Source organism: Dromaius novaehollandiae, chromosome 12, assembly GCF_036370855.1.
Source record: "Dromaius novaehollandiae isolate bDroNov1 chromosome 12, bDroNov1.hap1, whole genome shotgun sequence".
NCBI lineage: Eukaryota > Metazoa > Chordata > Aves > Casuariiformes > Dromaiidae > Dromaius > Dromaius novaehollandiae.
The window spans coordinates 4,108,856-4,123,612 of record NC_088109.1 but is presented as its reverse complement, the minus strand read 5'-3'; the positions used below and the strand labels follow the sequence as shown (position 1 = coordinate 4,123,612).

Here is a 14,757-nt window from a genome sequence, read left to right as displayed (position 1 = left end):
TTTGTAGGGCTGGGAATTGGTAGGAGAGAAAGCGTCCTCCTATTTGCCCAACCCCTTCCAAAGGGAGATGCTGAGGAAGCGGTGGGACAGCCCCGCACCGAGGGGATATGCTCCCCTCCTTCAGAGAGGCCGGGAGGACTGGCACATGGGAGGCTGGGTGCAGGCAGCTGTGAAGGGGCAGAGGTGCTCCACAGGGTAGTGGGGTTTTTCCACAGGTGAAGCAACCACGCACAGACAGAATCACAAACGCAGCTCAGCCCCACAGCCACCACGGTACCTTGGGGTACTACAGCCTCTGCAGAGTACTGCTGGCGCTACTGGGGTAGCAAGCTGCCTGGAAGAGCAGGGAAGCTGGAAGGAGGGCTGAGAAAATCCAGGTGAAAAACCAACAGGCCATATTTTCAGTTGTAAATTCTCAGAGATGGGGCCTCTCTGTTGCTCCAGTAATACTCAGCCAGGTGCTGGCTCCAAAACCAGGCAAATAAAAAGCTATGAGTGTTGCCTAGGCCCTGAGTTAACCTCACATCCCTCCATCCACCACCGCTGCCAACGAAAATGTGCAGCTGGAAGCAGTTAATTCCCAGTGCGCTTTCTGTCAGTCCACCTTTCCTGCTTATCTGGGGCCAGTGGGCAAGAGGGCTCCAAGCCGCTTTCCCAGAGGGACCCTGTGCTCAGGGCAAATCCTCTGACAAAAGCTTAGGCCAAGCACCGTTTCCCAGGGAGATCAAGGTGGATTGAATAATTAATCACAGCTTGTCTAGGGGAGGATGAGGAAGTCTGCATTAAGGTGTTAACAGCTCTTAAAAGCTTTCCTGGTTCGCCGAGGGTGCTGCCTCAAACAGATTATCTGGAAATATTATTAGCTGGAATGGGAAAGGATTTTTTCTCTTCTAGTCTCTTTGCAGCCACCCTAAATCTGCTTGAGCCTTGGATACAGGTTTTACTGTGTGGGGGAAGGTGGGGGAGAGGTGTTTGCCATCGGGGGTCAGCAATTAACTGGTTCATTCCTTTCTCACGGTTATTTTCTAATCAACATCTGCCACAGTGCTCGTGCCCACCTTGTCCTTGCCCCCGCTAGGCAAAGGAGCTGCAGGGATTTGCGTGTATTACTCCGTGACAGGGTCCCTGGGGCCGCTAGCCTGGTTTGCAGAGGCTGCTGGGAGGTACGTTGGCTCTTGCCAAGCCTCTTTCCTGCTGTGGCTCTCAGCTCTTCCCCACTTGCCTCATCTTCGGGGGAGGAGACAATTAGTGTTTTCTGCCGCAGAACTTAGCTTAGGGAGGACTGCGTGCTAAGAGGAGGCAAGCGATGCCACGGAGGGAGGGTAAGTGAAAGCAGAGCCATGCCCCTTTGCTCTGGAGGAAGTGTTCCTACCAGTGTCTGCGTGGCCCATTTGTTCAGACAAACGCCCTGGTTCAGCCCAGTGACACCTGCTCTCCCTGCCCCTTGCCTGAAGTGCCTTCAGCCACATCTTTCTGGAGCTCGCTTTAGGGAGAGGGTGAGCTGCCTTCTTCTGAGAAGCCATTTCTTGTGAAACCAGCTGCTGGTTTTGTCTGAGCACAGCCAAGTGATGTTCCCATTTCCCCACGTCTTTGTTGTGATTTTGGTATGTTTGTAACTTACCGAAATCTAGCGCTCTTTCAAACCGAAACCTAGCATCCCGCCAGCTGCAGCTCAGCTCCATTTCTGCCCTCTGGCTCCACTGGTATAAATGAGCTGAAGTCAGTGGAGAGCCTGCTCTGACACAGCTGCGACAGGCACGAGAGTCTTGCTGGGAGCATTGCAGAGGGCTCGCTAAGCAGTAATCACCGTGGTGGTGCATCTTGATATAGGAAATTACCTTTTGGACAAGAGCTGGAACAGAGAAAGAACATGTCTTTTGGCTTGGAGAATTTTGATATTTTTAACTTGGCACCATTTTGGTTTGGAGTGAAAACCAAACATTTCGAGTCCTAGAAAGGAGATGGAGTTGGGAATGGGGAGTTGCTGATGCGGAACAGGCCCCGCCCTGCTGTGGTTACCTGGCCTCCCCAAAGCTTACCGGTTGAGCTGGCAGGAAACCCTGTGCATTGCGAAATTCGTTGGAAATCATATCTTCGGGAAATATTTCTGGTTGACATGCTGCTACTTTTCTCCTAGATCTTCCTAGATCTTTAAGAGGAAGTAGGCTGTCTGATTTTGAAATGGAGTCCCGTGGGGTACTTTTTTCATGGGTGTATTGATTTCCACCAACTAATTTAGCCCAAAAAGCATAATTGAAGCAGCAGATTTCTGGGTCTCTCTTTCCCTTTAGAAAAGACCATCCTTTCAAACGTGAAGTACATTGAGCACAAACCAGTGTGTGTTTCCCAGTTCTCCTTGGAGATTAGACTTCAGCAATGACGAGACAGATGGAATGAGTCCACAGGCCTCTGCAGGGCTAGACTGCAAAACCACAGACTTCACCAAAGCCCTTTGAGCCAGTGAGCCTCCCAGCAGAGTCCCTGTCCCTCTTTTTTGACTCAGGCCTGGAAATATAGACAGGTACGGAAAATCCATTATAAATAAATAAATAACCCTCTCCGAAAAGTTGCCAACTCTGTAAGCACTTCTGCAGCTGCTCGGAGACCTCGGGAACGCTCCCTGGACTGGGCTAATGCAGGTGTTCCTGGCTCCGGTGCCTGGCGTGTATCTGAAAGTGGCCGGATGGCAGGCGGGGGAGACTGAACTTTATGGTTGTCTGGACCCTTCCCCTCTGTGATGGGAGTTAGCTCCGAGCCCTGCAGCCTCTCTGGCTTTTCCAGGCAGCTGGACTACAACCTGATGTCTCCTGCTGGGGATTCTTGCTGGAGGCCAGGGGTCTGACTTAGTGGTTTGAAGGTGGTGGCTGGAGAGCAGGAATATACCTAGTTTCCGAAAAGCAGAAAAGTTGTTTTTCATTTAAACTGCTTTTTCCTCCCACAGGATCTTTAAGCATTTGCCAAGCTGCGAAGAGAGAGATGGGGTCAGGCTGGCCAACCCTCTGAGGTGGCGGCAGAAGAGAAGGTAAGTGGGCCTGAGTAGCCGAGAGACCGGGTCAGCACTGGCGAGGTGCATGTTAACCGTGAGAAGGGAGGGGATGGTGGCCAAGTGCTTCAGGGAAACCGTGTCATCAGGCACAGCGTGCTATGGGCTCTCTACTGTCCGTCTGCTGGCATCTAAAGCAGTGCATATTGTTAAGTAACTCCTGCTGCTGCCCAGATCTGCACCTAGCAGGGATGTGAGGAAACCAAGGATGAAAACTGGCCCCATGGGAAGTCCTTGCTCAGGCAGAGCTTCCTTTGACTTGGAGTTCACTGTAGTCTCAGGAGGTGGCCTGAGGGATTGCTGCAGGGTTTAAGCCACAACTGGGCCACTTTTCTCACATGCTCAGGAGAGTTTTCCAGAGCCCCAAGCACTAGAGCGCGGTGGCTCTCGGGCCTTGGCTCCGTCTGCAAAGCAAGCCCTGAGCGCGCTCTGCCTTCCCATCAGCATGTGCTTAACTCTGCTTCGGGGTGGAGGCAGGGAGGCAGGCAGACAGGAAAGTGCTTTACCAGAGTCCCCACTGCCCTAGTGCAATTTATTTTATACATTTCTTAGATCAGTAGGACTCAGCTTTTAATGGCTAGAGACACACAGATGACTTAGTGAAAAATATTGAGAGTGCTCAAATATGTGCGACAGGTTTTATTACAAACTTAAGCACTATGTTCACCCGGCAGCTGAACGCAGGTTGGGAAAGGAGCGTTTATGGCAGATCTTGGCAGATGTGCATGTTCCATCACTTTCCAGCTCTAGGGAGAAGAGTGGGTCTTTTTCATTTATTTTCAGTCACTGTTGTTTCTTCTTCTTTATTTGTGGTCAGAATGGGGGCCTGGGCATTGTCTGTGTCCCAGCTTTTGCCACTGTCTTGCCGGGTGACACCAGGCAAGAGCTGTCAGTGCTCAGCGTCCCTCTGCAGTCATCTGGACCCACTGTCCCAGGTGGAGCCCGTTCACATGGCTGAGCTGAGCATACCCAGGGCAACGTGTTACGTTTGGTTCAGCCAAGGCAGCTGATCCAATGATTCATTGAAAGGCAACTCAAGAGTGCTGAGTCCGTTCCAGCTGTTGGGAAGCAAACAGATCACATCAGAGTGAGGTGGTGGCAATTTGTAAAGTTGCCTCAATCTATTTGAAAGCAAAGCTCACTGACATTTTCTGCCAGCCTGCAGAAGACATGGGTATTCTTGCTCACCTCACACACAGCTCTGCCTGTAGCTTTTGAGTCAGTCTGAGCTCCTGTGCATATGTTCAGAGCCCGTGTGCAAAATTCTTGCATGTTGACCCTGACGTGAAGTGCCTTTGCAAATCTAGCAGGCATTGATGAACAGGTAAGGAGGTGAATGCATAGGCATTTTTGTACATTTTCATGCTGGGATGAAAAGTAGCACATCAGTTGAAGCATTATGCATGAAGGATAAGGGATTGGAAGGATTTGAAGCCCCAGCATACCTGACTGCATGAGGTTAAATATTGCTTTGTTATATAATGTTTAAAGAGAAGTAGCTTCACGCTTTCCTCAAGGTGATATTCATGCTCTGCAGAGGGGCAGTGTGGGGGTTTTACCCCACTTAAGTTTCATTTTTACCCTACTTCAAGAAATAGAACAAGCCCTAGGTAAGTGTGCCGGTCCTCTGCTCCCTCTGCAGAGAATGAATTTAAAGCATTGGACTGTCCAGGTCGGATAAAACTGATGACTCACCCAGGCAGGCCGAGGGGGACTGCACTCAGTCAGTGCTTACACAGAACGGGTTTGATCTTTTTTTTTTTTTCCCCTCTTTGTTTGTTGGAAAGAAGGTTAAGTTGTTTCAATAGTTGCCTTATTTGCTGACTTGGTAAGTGTGTTTATCCAACATTGACACCAAGTGAAGTAATGGAGGCAAAGAAGCAACACAAATAAAGTAGCACTACAAATGCGCATTGGAAGTACAATGGCCTATAAGTCTTCTCCTCATATTGGATAGACATTTTGTTTACTAATAAGTATTTCAGGTGACTTTTTCCCCAGTAATGCCTATGTTGTTATGGCTGCATCATTGGCTGAGGCCTCCTTAATAGAGGTCTTGATTTCTGCATAGTTTTTCTCCAAGGGTTCCTGGAGAAAATGGAACAGGCAGGAACCAGGAGGGACTGTCTCTGCCTGTGTTAAAGAAACCAAAATCCAAAGGGTCAGCGTTTCTGGTGTGCGGGCAAGTTTTGAGCTAAGCCAAGCTCTAGCATGCTCCAGTGTCACTTTCTTCCTTGAAAGATATTGTTAACATGCTTCTTGGGGAGGAAATCGGCCTTTTGGTTAGCAGGGTGGCATGAGGAGCTCTGAACTCCTGTTAGCTCTGGATAAAGGCAGAGAAGATCTCCAGGAGGTGGAATGGGAAAAGGGACTTCCCGCAGGCATTTCCTACCTTACTCTTCTAGGACTCCCCACTTTCCTTCAGACTCTAGTTCTGCAAAGCAAGTTGCATTGTAGCCATGGGACTGAATGGATGTGCCTGGTGCGTTATTCTTTTGGTACCTATGTGTACAGGAATAGACAGTCGTAGTGTGCATGATGGAGAAGGGACCTTCTGCCCGCTCTTGTCTCTGCATGAAGAGTCTCCTCTTGGAAGTGAAGGGCCTGGTAATTTCTCCTGCTGATGAAATTACATTGTCTCTCTTAATCATGCAAGGCTTATTTTCCCACGCTGTAAAATGAATTCAGCACCACTGGCAAAGCCACGGGCTGGGAAGTTTTAATTACTATTTGTATAGTGCTTTGGGCTCTGGAGTGAGTGGTGCTGGAGGCCTGCGAAGAATTATATTATATATTGGCTGATATTTATATTTTATTACATATCGAGTTCTGTGGTCCTGTCAACAGCTCCTTCCTGATGACTGAATGGGATGGGGCTTCCTCATGCAAGTAATGCAAATACTGCTCTCCCACAGCCACTCACGCCTGCTGAGCATCGCTGCACAAAGTAATAGAGGAAGCTACTCACATCCAGTCTCCATCTCCAGATAAAATAAACTCAGCAGTGTGTGCTTGTAAATACCCACCTGCTGTCTAGTGCAGGGGGTGGGCAAGTGGAGCCCAAAAGCACTCTTCTCACAAGGCTTTCCTCATTAGTGTGTCTCTTGCTTATGCAGTGCAGCTATTAACCTTCCTGTCCCCCCTTCCCCTTGCTCAGAACAACACCTCTTTAATTATAATCCGTAAAATTCCCCTCTCCTCTACCTGGAAAGAATGGGATTTGGGCACAGGGAACAAATGTGAAGGCATAAGTCTCTTTTCATGGGAAAGGAAATCTATACAGCGCCCTGCTGGGAAACCCTGCTTTGCTTAAACCCCAGCATAATGCAGTAAGAAGTTAAGGCTATTAGCGGGCGAACAGTGCGAGAGTGCTATTAAGCATGGCTGAGATCGTTATGGTCAAGTGCTGTGGGTTACACCGAACGCGCCGGGTTTTACACAACACGGTGATTGTGCCCCCGCTGCTCTGTTGAGCTGCTGAGGGCTTTGGCATCCTCCATTTGCCCACTTCGGGCTGCGGTGAGGATGTGCCGTGAAATTGTGTACTGCAGCTCAGAGCTGCTCGCCCCTTCTGCTGTAACTCAGGAACGGGTTTGTGGCGGATAGGTGTGCCTGGAAATCAGCAAAGTCCTGGAAGAAGAACACTAGCTATCGATTCACATATGTACCAGTGTATGTACGGCTCTGTGTGTGCCTGTGAACTGATACGGATATATGGATGTATGATGTCATCCACATAAAAATCAGGGAGGGAATCTGATAACTTTGACCTAAAAGATTATCTCCATTTCTTTTAAATCACAGCTGTGTTCTGGTGACACACTTGGTTTTCTGACAGGTCCTGCGGAAGTACTTAGCTGATTGCTCCTACTGGCAAAACTGGAGCTACTTAAAATTTGCTAATATCTCTAAAATACCAATACCTACTCGAAAAATGTGCTCTCCCTCCAGGGAAGTGTTTAGCAAGCTATCAGACTAGTTACTCCCCTGAACTGTGGACTCCTTGGAGCTGTGGGCAGCACCTCGCTGTTGCCCTGCGTCAGGTCTAGCAGGATGGGAACAGCGCAGGCAGAATCCCTGTGCCTGGAAAGAAGGGAACCCACAGTGCGAGAGTGCCGGATTCACAGCCCGCTAAGTGCCATTGCCAAATGCTGCTCCAAACATGCCCCCTTAAACCTGAAGGGGAAAGAAGGCAGGAAGAAGACAGTTCTGCCTGTGACCCCCATGCCACTGATCGGACCCGTCAGGAGGGTTTCATTTACTGCCGGGTACGTTAATAGCTTCTGCCACGCGGATACTTTTGTCTGTTCAGAGCTGGTTAGAGGTCGTGAGCTCGGTGAGGTGGGCCGCGTAGCTTTCTCAGGGTGATGGTTCAAAGTCCCATGCATGATCACAGCCTCGTTGATTAAATCAGGTGAGGGAAGTATCCATCTGTTGTTTCAACAGGCATCGAAGCGTGTTGGGGTGCAAAGGCAGCCAGCCCAGGCTCCAACGGGGGAAAGTGCAGGAATGCCCAGTGCTGCTAACGGGCTGATTCAAAGCCCTCAAGCGCTTCCCTTCACGAGAGCATGCGTGAGAGGAATGTATTTTGCAATGGTTTTATTCAGTCTGGGGTAATTCCTGTTCTCTCGCTTCCTCTCTGCATCGTGTAGATGCCAGCGAACAGCGTGTTTTGCTGCCTCCTCACCTTCAGCCTTTTCAGCAGCTCCCAGCTCAGCGGCTTTCTTCCGTTTTCCTCCTCACTGCACCGAGGACGATGGTGTTTGAGCATGCTGAGGGTACTGCAGCGCAGCATTGCAGGTGAGGGCTTCGCATGAGCCGTGCTGCCCAGGCTATGTGCCGTGAGTTTCTACTCAGTGTCTCAGCGTGACATGTGAAGCTGGTGCAGGCAGACAGGCAGGTTCTTGCAGGCTCTCCCACAGAGAGCTGGCTTGTTCCCTCTGCCTGCAGCTCTTAGATGCCATTCAAAGCTCCCCTCTTCTCATCCTCTGGGGTTTTGTTTTATTTTTTGTGTTTTAGAAGCAAGACATTTGTAGTTTCGGTCAGGCAGGGGGTCCTGCTCTCTCGGCCCTCAGTGCCCTGTGAGTCTGTTAGTGTACGTTGCACAAGGACAGACTTGCTAAGGGGTGGCACATCTTCAGCAGCTTTCCTCCTTCCAGCTTGAGGGTAACCCCAGTCTCTTGGAAAAGGGAGCAAATGTCCTTGTTATCCCTCTGCTCCCAGTCTTGCCTGAGACAGGCCGGGGTGACTGCAGGGGATCCCAGAAGCTGCAGGGCTTGGCGCAGGGGGACCTGTGTAGGACTCTGGGCTCTGAATCAGAGCTTGGCAGCTCAGATGCTCTCTTGGTAGATCTCTGCATGGGGTCTTGAGCTCGTTCTGCTCCCTGTCCTAAAAATCAGCCTTGCAGAGCGCAGATGAGAACTGATCTCTCCAAACTCTCTGTTTTTGCCTTGCCACGCTTGTCCCAAACACAAGGAGAAGAGCAATGCAAGAGGCTGGGGAGCATGAGCAGTTGGGAGCCTCGGTGCAAGGTGGCTCTAGAGCTGCCATCCTGCGAAGGCAAAGGACACCAGTGTACAGGTACAGTCATTGCCTGCTGCTGCACTTGTACCACATGCACTCGGGAGCAGTAAGGAGAGCACTGGGATCACAGATTTCACCTTTAATTTAAATTCCCCTTAGAGATGGGGCCAGAGTTGGCCCCACAAAGGACAGTTCAGCCTCAGGCACTCAGAGGGAAAAAACAGAAAACAGACCCTTTAAAGAAATGTAATACTGAACAAAGAGGGGGAGGGGGAAGAATTCCATGTAAAGCCACAAAACAACTTCTGAGGCAAAAATGCAGTTTGCTTTCTGTCCCACGTCTCAGTGAACTGAAAGGGGGAGGCAGCCTAGAGCTGTCCCTCGCTTCAGGCTTGGCATCTTAGGCGAGGACACCAGCCAGCATCACTAGAGGCTCAGAGGTCTCTTTCAGCACGGGTCTGTTTAGATTGGCTGCCGCTGATCCTTGCCCATCTCGGTGCACAACCGCTTTTAACCCCTTGGGGAGGGGTCGGGATGGCCAGCCAGAGCGGGCAGCCTGCCAGCTCTTTGCAAGCTCCAAGCCTGCTGGAGTACACTGCTGTGATTCATTCATAGTCCTGCTCAGGGCACAGATTGTAAACACGACAGGGAAGCAGGGCTGCGTCCCAGCCCCGTTTGGCTGGCTGCCTTGAGGTTCCCATCTCCCAGATTTTGCAGCTCATCGCATCTAAGTCATCTGCCTCCAAGCAGTGACAGCAAATGTTTCAATAATGTTTCCTAAAAATAATAACAACAACAGAAATAACCATTTGTAACATGAGTCTATGCATCTTCGGGGCCCTGAACAATCTACAGCCTGGAAGGGAAAATGCTGAGATGGATCGTGAGGTTGAACATACTCAGAGAAGCTACCAGGATTTCTCCTTTACTGCACATGGGCCAGCTCTCTCTGTCACCACTTACAGGAGGACGGGTGTTTGAAGGTTATTTTTCCTCCATTCCTAGATGAAAAGCTAACCCCTTTCCAAAACTAGCCCATTTGTCTGATACGCCGTTTGATAGAAAAGCCTGTACCAGAAAAAAAATCCCACAACTTCTGTGAATGTGCTGAGAAGCCCATTGTGTGACAGAGTGTGTACTGATTACTGTCACCTCACTTAAACACTCGGGTGTTAATTTTTTGTTACGGCTTTCACAGGGAAAGAAGTCAAAGGATATATGCTGGCAAGGCTTTGCTATGTAGAAACAGGTAAATCTGGTCCAGTTCATGTACGTGAAGCATGACGGCCTTAAATAACAGGGAGCTGCTTTTGATGGAAGACTCAGGAGCTGCCTTGACAGCAGCACTTGGCAGCAGCATAGGAGAGGAATTAGAGAAGAAGTACTTTGTGCGGCCTTTTGGGAAATGACTGGTTGTGCTTGGGTTGAAGTTAACAAAATTGACTCCTCATCAACTTGCAGTGCAGGTGGTGGTAAACCCGCACAAGTCAGGTTATCTGGGAATGACCCTAATTGGCACCCCCGCTTGCCTACCTTGGGCCCTGCTCTCACCATAAAAACCCCTAGCTGTAATCCTCTATGGGAGCCAGCAGGGAAGGTATCTCAGTGGCGACAGGGGCGTGAGGTCTTTCTGCAGGACCCCAGTTCCCCACCAGCGCCGGTAGCAGGTGGTGGGCTGGGGGCTGAGGCGCTAGCATGGGCTGGAATAACCCACCTTCTGTGCCTCAGCTCCCACCTGTACGTTGGCAGGTCTCACGGATGTGCCCCCAGGTTAAAGCAGTCAGTGCTCAGTATGGTAAGAGGGGCATGAGAGGACATGGGGAGGACAGTGGAAGCCTTGTCATGGAGCCTGAAGTCTTGCAGCAAGTGGCTGTTAATAAGTCATGTATGCATTTCCTCTGTGTGTTTACAGTTTGTAAACACTGTAAGCTGTTAGCTTTGAAAACCACAGCTCCATTTTGACATAGCAAATACTCCTCTTTCAGTGATACATTTGGTACCACTGGTGTATTTGGCTGGGGAAGCGTTTCAGTAGAACCTACTTCATTTTGAAAGTGAACAAGATTTCCTTTGAAAAACGCAATCCATCTCCAGATGAACAGTTTCAGCTGGTCCTCCGGGATGCTCTCTATTCCAGAGCTGGTGCCTGGCTGGCTGTAACACTGTCTTGTGGATGATTGCCGCTGAACTGCTATAAAATATATCAGTAAACGCATCAATCCAGCCTGCGAGGTCTAAGGCCTCCTGCGCTTCCTGGGGGTGGTTAGAAGCTGGAGCTGTCTGTGGTGGGGCAGAAAGGGCTTTAGATGCTCCTGGATCGGTTTGGCTAAGTGCCGAAAAGCTCAGCGCACCCGCTCTGTCGCTCTCCTCCCGCAACGGGGCTGCGAGTGGGCCAAGGGGAAGTCCCACCCCCGGGCAGGAGCAGTGATGTGCTCGTGTGGCTGCGGACCCGGTGCCGCTCAGACGTGAGAGGTGTGCAAGGGGGAGCAGGGGCAGGTGGATGGGCGTTGGGAGGCTGCCACTGTGCAGCCAGCCCCCGAAAGCGCCGAGGAGCCCAGCAGCATGAGGTGGTGGGTTTCTCACCCGCGCCCCAGGGGAGAGCCTCCTGTGCCATTCTGGTGCTTCGGCAAGTGAGCCAGAATCGGCATAGCTACAAAACTGGGCTAGTCGTTGAGTGGGATGAACCTGGCTTGTGAATCTAGTTGGGCCAGAAAAGTAAGGGAAAAAAGCATTTTCAGTCCAGAGAAACAACTGGAAAATGAAATGTAAATCGAAACCTTTAACCACCTCTGCCCTTTGCCAAGGAAGCTGCAGGGTGCATAGGACAGTTCAGAAATTCCAACTTTTATTGAAATTCAGTTGTACCCACTGTGAAATATCTTTTTATTATATAGATGTGCAGCACCTGCCAGACTGACTTCCTTATCTTCAGCTGGAACCTAAGACAAAGAAAAGAATTTGCTTTAATGAGCCACTTATGGAGAATTTCATCTCAATATTTGCAGCACTAGCACAAGAAAAGTCAGCGCCACGACTTTCCTACCGGGGTTAAGGACAGCGCCCAGAGGAGGTTGGGAGCCTTGAGGTCCTGTGAGTGTGAAGAACATGTTTAAGTTTTGTTTGTTTGCAAGAGAAGAACCTAATTTGCGTTGCTGCAAAACAATGATGCAGAAAACCACAAGAACCCGTCATTCTGGTCTGGTCCTTGGATTTTGTCAGAATTTTTTTAATGCTCCTTTGCAATTAAAATTCTCTCTTGGTTGTCTTCTTGTTAGCAATGCTGATTGGGATTGGGAGGGTGCAGGTAGGCTGGCAAATGGGGTTGCCCCTAAGTATCAAACTGTATTCAATTAACCCACCTCAACTGCAGGAACATGGTTAGCTGGCAGCAAAGTTACCCCTTCTGGTAAATAGAAGAGTTAGATAACACGTGGTAGCTTAGTCACACTGTAGAATTAAATCTCTCAGAACCTGCTGAGACAAATTCCTACCCACCTTAATTAGATATGAGATCCCAGAGTGCCCAGAGGTCTGCTGCTCTCTCACTGCCCAAGCCTGTGTTTACACTCAGTGCATCAATCCAGTTTTGCCATTCAAATCGCCAAATATTTGTTTTCACTTGAAACACAAGCAAGCCATTTCTGTGGCTCCGTTTTCATTTGTCGTTGTTTCTGGGCCTGGTTGCCAGCTAGAGGAATGATAATAAAGTAATCACTTAACTGCTTTGTACTCTGCAATTAGCTGGCAAACACAAATTTTTATCCCCAGCCTTTTCAAAAGGAAAGTGGCAGACACTCTGGTGTCAGGACTTCACCAAGAGACCCAGACCTGCTCATCTGGCTTCTCCTCAGCTGTGCACCAGATGAATGCTTCCCCTTAAAAGTCAGTGAGTATGAGAAAGGTGTCTGGCACCCTGAGAATGGAGCAGGGACAGAGACCTGTAACGAAAAACAGTTGCAGGTCATGTGTGCCCAGATGCAGTGCTTGCTTCCTGCGACAGGCAGACTCTTTGCTGAGTTCACCCAGGTGGAGCTGGGTGGGTTGGAGGCAGGTTCTCTTTTGGCTGACTGAATTGTTTCCCTGGATCCTGGATGTTTCTGGTACAAGCTGTGGTATAGGAAGCATTAGGCACCCTAGTTCTCAGAAGAGTGCCCAAAGCCAGTGCAGATGGGGGTGAATTAGGTCCAACACACGGAAATACTGAGTGAGGAAACCTGATAGGACATTCTGCAGCTGGTTTGCCTGGGAAGGACATCTCTTCTGTGTGATAACCGTGTCCACCCTCCATATACCCACCTCACAAAGTGGGTAAGACCCATACTTGAATTTTGTCCTGAATGAAGCTGTTCCATGCAGACAACCCTCTGAAGCTACCCCGGTATCCTGGAATTCTCCGTGTGAACAAAGGTACCTTCAAGCACTGCAAATTATGCACAGCAGCTTGGAACAAGTAATCCCTTGCAGTCAGTCTTTCTGGCCTACAGTCACTCTTTCTGACCTTTAAATCCGTTGCTCAGCACCCACAAAGTGCAAGCTGCAAAGGCATCTACAAGCCAGGAGTAAGAGCATTGAAGATGACCCTAAGCTATAAGGTTTGGCACCTCTTGCTTGCCTTACGCATAGTGGAGTGGAGTCCTGATCTTCAGGGTTTCGAGGTACTGTTGTTACTGTTAGTGCATCACGGTAATAGGGAATAATCCTTTATATACCAGGTCATCCTGCATATCATTTAAGGCGGGAAACTGATAGCTGTGGCCATGGACTCAAAAGTTTCCTGGTTTCTTTGAAATTTGGGAAAAAAGCAGTAGCAGTGTAGTTAGTGTGATAGTCGTTCAGGTTGGGTGCTTCTTCCCCATTTGGACTCGTAGCAAGGCAGCGCCTGTGTTACCAGAGGCAGCGATTGCTCTGTCTGTATTCCAGTCACAGAAAGACCTGGGGATCTCGGGACAGAGCCTGGGCTGATTTGGTTTTGCTGTGGCTCTGAGACAAGATGTTCTTGTGCTAGCTGGTTTGGACAGTTCTGTCTGTTTTTGGACATGTAACATCTTTACTCAATTTGTGTTGTTAATGTTTGAAGAAACTATCCCCTTTTCACTTATCTTGCTGAGTAATAACCATCCCATCATATTTTTCATACTGATGTGATTACACGTAAGTAACTGAGATAATTTAGAATGAGGTTCCACAGTTCTGATGGTGATGTGAATGTTCATATTCCAGCCAATCTCAAATTTGCCCATGCTAGATTTAGCACTTCTTATTTGACAGCAAACAGAATGAAAATATTACAGATAATCTGCATTTTAACCTTGTTTGTGCTAAATAGCTTTCAGGATGCAGTGATGTATTTTATTGGTAGCAAAGAACATTACTGACAGTTATTAAATAATTATACTTAATTTGCACTAACAAGGGGCACGAAGTCCATATCATATGAATTGTGCTAAAGATTTTATATAAAGATGTTTTTATATAAAGATGTCCAGGGACATTTTGAAGACCTTAGGTCTGATGACTCTCCAGCTTGTTGCACAATCTTTCATAAATGTGCAAGCTGGATGCAAAATACTGTCCAATTAAGTTTACCTATTCATGTTGGCAGCAGAGAGCTGCAGTTGCTCTGTAGGGATGGATGGGTTTGAACATGCATGGCACTAAGGCATGTGCTTAAAAACGTAAAACCCATAAATAGTCATTCTCCATTCCAGAAGTGCTAGTCTGAGCTTGACTGCGGAGCGCTGGATGGGAGATAAGGGGTAGGACACTTGCCTTTGCGTAAGGCAGGAAAGAGTCCGTTCGCACAGCCCCTGGACGGCACCTGGCTTGTGGTGCAGTGCGTGTGCATGTGGCAGCCGTGGCTGCGACTGCAGAACAGCCCTCCCAGGCAGCACCGTGCTGTCACTGGCAAAGCAGCTCTGAGATGGAAAGGCGACAGCTTGGCTGTGTAGCAGAGGAGGAGAAGGATCTGTTTGGCTCCAGTAAATGACACTCTTCTCCTTAAGCTAAAATTGAACTTGAACTAATATTTTATTCCTCCTACCAAGACTCAGAAAATGGGAGCCTCATTCCCTGTTGCATTTTCCTTTGCCAAGCCTCTGCAGGTCTTGGTTTTAGCAAGAGGTAAGTCCAGCCACTAGGACATCTGTCGAGGACCTGATGCTTGGCAACACTTGAGTCCCTCAGATTGCTTT

At 49.1% G+C, this 14,757-nt stretch overlaps 1 long non-coding RNA gene across 1 annotated transcript in view; it reads left to right on the top strand.

Moving 5' to 3' along the window:
* LOC112986963 (uncharacterized) overlaps nt 1-14,757 on the top strand; it is a 331,100-nt gene that overhangs the window by 282,438 nt on the left and 33,905 nt on the right. The window contains exons 5-6 of the long non-coding RNA XR_010391194.1: nt 2,292-2,521; nt 2,942-3,022. This is a non-coding gene — a long non-coding RNA (uncharacterized LOC112986963). The remainder of the gene's footprint in view (nt 1-2,291; nt 2,522-2,941; nt 3,023-14,757) is intronic.